General features: G+C 36.9%; 1 pseudogene; it reads right to left on the minus strand.

Moving 5' to 3' along the window:
• Positions 1-4440: 4440 nt before the first annotated feature.
• Positions 4441-5801, minus strand: LOC102872265 (annotated as a pseudogene).
• Between the last annotated feature and the right edge of the window lie 230 nt (positions 5802-6031).

Consider the following 6031-nt stretch of genomic DNA (forward strand, 5'->3'; position numbering starts at 1 on the left):
TAGTTTCTTCACAGCATTGCCACAGTCTCTCCACCCTTTCTCCATCACCATCTCTTACAGCGTGGAAAGTAGGATTGGCACCTGGAAAATTTGGACTTGAGGACAGAAATGAGGCTGGAGTGTAAATAATTGAATGTTGTACATTCAGTGATTTATTCATCTCAGGTATCTTATTTAAGAAACACAGATGGTGACTATACACATGGACTTTATCTGATTGACTACACGGAGATAAGATTGGTTACATCTCTGGGACAAACTATTGGAGAAAGTCAGTATCCACGGTCAAAATCAGGCCAGGCTATGACTGTGAAATAGACCATCAGTTATTTATATGCAAGTTCAAAACAAATAGATACATCTTGGAAAAAGTACAAAGTGCTCCTTGGAGAAAAGATGGCAAAACTTTGTGTTATATACTTTGGACATGTAGCTAGGTGTGTCTATTCCTTGCAAGGCACATTATGCTTGGAAAAGTGAAGAGTAAGTGAGGGAAAGGAAGATCTCCAACAACGTGGACTGATACAGTGACTTCAGTAATGGGCTATACTATATCAAAGATGGTAAGAATAGCACAGGATAGGTCAGGTTTCAAGGTTGTCTATTCATAGTGTTTCAATGAGTCCTACTTGACCCAATGACACCTAACAACAAAAACAACAGGAAGATTGTAGGTGGCACAGTGATTAGAACTGGGCTACTAATTCATTAGCAACTCTGTTTTTTAAGGACTAATGAATTAACATATGCATGTTGTTATTGTTGTTGTTAAGTGTCACCAAGTCATAGATGACTCATAGCGACCCTGTGAACTAAAGACCTGAACACTTGCATATTCATCATTTCTCCAAGTTCATAGAGTTTCCAGAAGCAAACAATTTCATATGCATAGGTATCTCAAAGTTCATGGTGTTCTAGTGTGGCAAAATAAATGTTGTCAAAATCTCTGTAGTTGTTCATTGAAATAAAAAATAAACAACCTAACTTTAAAAAAACAATCACCTCAAACTGCATAAACACACAAACACATGAATAAAAAGTTATTAATTTAAGACAGAAAAAAAAATAAATGTTGTCATCATCCTTCTATAGTAGAAGATATAGAGAAATATAAAGTAAAATTTACAGTTCCTAATATGGTGTAATTCCTTTTAAATCACTGAAAAAAATATCTGTGTGTTTATGTGGAGGTCCTATGTAATGAGAAATCTACTTATCAACATTTGAAATTATTCTCATAACAATTTTGTCAGAATTATTTTTACACAGAGTAAGTATCAAAAATATTAACAAAAGGAATATATTTACACTATGTACAACTTCCCTGAGCTTCTTATGAAAGGATAATATGTATTTGGTTAGTTTAGTCCTAAGGTGTTATGTTGCCAAATCAATGATAAACTATTCTCACAGCTACTACAAGGGAAAAAGATGGACAATCTTTACCTGTGTGATTTACTATAACAATGACTTAAGTAAGAAGAAAATTCAATATTTATTAATACTTTGAAGAAAAAAAAAGAAAACAACTCTATAGTCAATTTCCTAATGGGCTAAGTTGCTTACTTGATCAGTAAATAATGAGCTTCCCAAACTTAAACAAACCTGTTGATAAATACAGCATAAGACAAAAAATAGACTGGAGGAAGACTCATTAACAACTTGTGTTATGCAGATGGCACAACCTTACTTCTTGAAACTAAAGAGGTGTTTGCTGCAGAAAGTCAAGGACTTTCAATGTGGATTGAAGATCAACATCAAGTAAACAAAGATTTTCACCACTGGGCCAATTTGCAGCTTTGTGATAGAGGGGAAGGAGTTTGAGATAGTTGATAACTTCAGCTTGCTTAATTCTACCATCAGCACTCCTAGGACCAGTAATCAGAAAATCAAAAGAAGAATTGCATTGGGAAAATCTGCTGTCAGGAACTTGTCTAGAGTACTGAAGGCCAACAATGCCAATCTGGAGACTAAGGAGTGCCTGATTCAGGCCATGGTCTTCACAATTACTTGCTATGCATCTGGGAGCTTAACTATAACTAAGGATACTAGAAAAAGGACCTATGCCTTTGTGGTTCTGGAGGAGAGTGTTGAACATACCGTGGACTGCCGGGAGAATACAAAGGTTTGTCCTAGAGAGGGTGAAACCAAACTATTACCTGGAGACAAGGATTTTGAAGTTCTGTCTCATATACTTTAGGCACATGGCCAGGAGAGACCAGTCCTTGGAGAGGGACATCATGCTTGGAATGGTGGAGCAACAGCACAGGAGAAGAAGACTTAAGAATAGATGAATTGACTCAGTGACTTGAGAAATGCGATTAGGCCTGTTGCAAAGATGAGATTTGCTCAGGATTGGGAAGGGTTCAGAGATTATGTACATAGGTCACTATGGATCTGAGTTGACTAGATGGCACATAACAACAACAAGACACAGAAAGACAACTTACAGTGAAAGTGTTACTAGCAATTTCTATTTTAGAAAATTATGTATAAAATGAAAATTATATTATGTTATGTTTATTGATTTAGTCAAGTGTTTAACTTTGTTATAAATTGTTCTAAACTTAGATAATGGTAAACATGTTATGTTTCTTTGTTGATTTGAATCAAATGAATGTGACACTTGCAAACAACCATATTGATTTCTCACAAGTTAATTTCATTTTTACTTTGGCTAACTTTTGAAACTTCTTTTTAGCCTATAAAAAAATTAAAACCAAAACAAATAGCTACGCTGTGCAATGTAATGTTCTATAGCCTTTGAACGGTGATGCTGGAGAATAACATGGACTGCTAGAACAAACAAATTTGTCGCAGAGAGGATGAGACCAGGCTGCTCCTTGGAGGCAAGGATTCTGAAGCTTTGTCTGACATACTTTGGTCATGTCTCAAGGCAGGACCAGTCCTTGGAGAGGGATGTCACTCTTGGGAGGGTGGAGGGACAGTACAAGAGAGGAAGATCTTTGATGAGATGAATTGATTTAGTGACTGAGGTAATGAGGATAGGTGTGGCAGAGACAATAAGTTTGGCACAGGATAGAGCAGGGTTTAGGGCTGCTGTACATAGCGTTGCTATGTATCAAAGGTGACTCAACAGCATATAAAAACAATACCAACAACATTCAGTTAGAAACCTCAGGAGGGTAGAATACGCTAAAAGGCAATAGAAAATTTTCTATTATTTTTCTAAACCTTAATTCTAGTCATAATGAAATTTTAAAAGTACTCCAGTCTTTATTTTGTCTTAATATATTATATGAATTATTAAGAGGTAAAAAAGCACTGCATATACATAGATTAGCAAAGAATAACCAAATTTTTCTTGTTGAAAGTGCAACCAAGAAGCTTATTAGAGGCAAAGATGATTTCTTATACTTTGGGCATGTTATCAGAAGAGGTTGTTGTTATTTATTGTGTACCATCGCACTGGAACTGACCCATAGCTGGCCTACCATCATATTTTCAGAGGTAGTAAATTCCAAGAGAGGAGATTGCCCATTTTTCTTCCATGGGGCAACATGTGGATTCAAATAACTTGCTTTCGTGTTTGCAGCTCTGTTTCTTACTGCTAGCCCACCAGAGCTGCCACAGAGAGTACTACTCCTTGGAAAAAGTCTAAATACTGGAAAAGGTAGGATAAGAAAAAAGAAAGACACTCAGCTAAGTGGATTGACATAATAATTATAATAATGAGATCAAGCAGTAAGGACCATAAAGGTGCAGGGCAAGGTTACAGTCTTTTTGTTCGTGGGGTTACTATGAGTCATAGTTGACCTAACAGTACCTAATGACAACAGCTGTACATTTTTTATATGCTGCTTCCAGTTTCTCATTAAACTTTGTTTTAACTAGTCTCAAAATTCTGTGGCAAATTTTTATCAAGTTGTTTTCATTTAAAAAGTAATTTTAAAAATTAATAACTTTAAACTGCCACTAAAAAAAGAAAACAGCGGTCCACAAACCATTCCTTTCTTTATGCTTTACAAAGTATTGTTATCATTAACCAGTTGGGTATTTTGCTGTTGTTGTTGTTGTTGTTTTAATTTTTATTATTTTTTTACAGAGGTTTTGGATTTCCATTCATTTATTGCCACAATTTTCTCCCTTCCCACTCCTCCCCACCAGCTCGCTTCCCCCTCCGAAGAGAGAAAAAAAAAAAGAAAAAAAAAATTCCTTCATTAGTATACAATTCCCACGTCCCTTCCCCCCACCCCCCACCCCGAGTACACTTCTCTATGCAACCTTAACTCTGGATTCCTGTGCTAACAATAATACTCAATCACATATCACTTCTAATCTGTTCTTTCCCTCATCTGTTTCAATGCAATATACATAATTTATCCAGTTTTTGTTCTTTTTACATTAAACTTAAATGGCTAATTGAGACAAAGAGTTCTCAGACCCTTCTTCCATCTATTAAGAATGGAGTTGAAGATGCTATGGGTAAAACTTGGTGATCTTGTCATCTCCAGCAGACTTTTTGTCCAATGAGACCTACAGCAACAGTCTGTCCAATGTGCTAGACAGCAAAATGACCCACGGAGGGTATACAGAGAAGCTACACACACACACACACACACACACACACACACTTAGAGGAACCATATCAACAGCATTAGCCTCACCGGACTCCACAATTTAGGGCTATCTTCCAGGTTCTTACCAGAATTACTATAATCTTCTCTTTGAGCTCAGCAAACTTGAAAACAATGGTTGCTGTGTGAAATTCAGCATAGCGTAGATACATAACCAGCACTGATTTGGTCAGGATAGTTTAAGATGATCACTTGAGCAGTGAAGCCAGCTACTTTCATTGGTGGATTATTTTTGCTGTCACCTCCACCATTTCCACACTGAACATCTTTCACGAACATGTTTTTAATGGTTTAGCCAACATTCGCACCAGGAAGAGTTTCACTCAAAGTCGCATGGTGCATTTTAACAGACTTAACTTCAGTGATAACATTGATTGGGACAAATGTGACCACCATGCCAGGCTTGAGAACACCAGTCTCCACTTTGCCCACAAAGACAGTATCAATACCACCAATATCTCCAGTCTGTAGAGGTAGACACAGAGGCTTTTCATTTGGATCAGTTAGCGGTAGTATGCAATCCAAAGCTTCGGGTAGTGTGGTTCCACTGGAACTGTCATCCTTCCAGGTGACTTTCCATCCCTTGAACTAAGGCGGATTAGCACTTGACTCCAACTTGTCACCATTCCTAACAGAAATTGACACAAAGTTGACGGTGTCACAGTTTTAGCCAATTTTCTTGAAGTAGGTGCTGACTTTCTTACCAATTTCCGTCTCTCTCTTCTGGCTGTACGGAGACTCGTTAGAACCCATTTTATTGAAACCAAAAATTAGTTGCTTCACACCTAGTATATAAGCCAGAAGGGCATGCTCACAGATCTGCCCATTCTTTAAGATACCAGCCTCAAATTCACCTACACCAGCAGAAACAATCGGAGAGCACAGTCAGCCAGTGATGTACCAATACTCATGATATTTGTTTTTTTTTTAAAAAAATTCTCTGTGTCCTGGGGCACCAATGATGGTCACATAGCACTTTTTGGTTTTAAATTTCCATAGGGTGATATCAATGATGATTCCACCTTCATTTTCAGCTTTCAGTGTATTTGAAGGAGCCCTTTCCCATTTTAGCAGCTTCCTTTCAGAATTTCTCGTGGTTCTTTTGTCGATCCCACCACATTTGTAGATCAGTTCCCCAGCAGTGGTGGATTTTTCTGAATGTATATGTCCAATGACAGCAATGTTAATATAGGTCTTCTCCTTCCCAACCTTAGGTTTTGTGATAGTTTTTACCAACACCTATATTGTGGCAACTAATCCATTGTGAGAAGTGTTACATGCTACTTCTATCTTGACTTGTTTTGTTTTAAATCTGCTTAGGACCCATATAAAATTGACACATTAATAATTAATGTCAAATTAGGAATATTACATAATATTAAAAATGGAAAGTTTACTTGCTTTCCAAAATATTGGAATGAATATACATACTT

This window comes from Elephantulus edwardii, unplaced genomic scaffold, assembly GCF_000299155.1.
Source record: "Elephantulus edwardii isolate Elephantulus edwardi_28Jun2011 unplaced genomic scaffold, EleEdw1.0 scaffold00290, whole genome shotgun sequence".
NCBI classification, from domain to species: domain Eukaryota; kingdom Metazoa; phylum Chordata; class Mammalia; order Macroscelidea; family Macroscelididae; genus Elephantulus; species Elephantulus edwardii.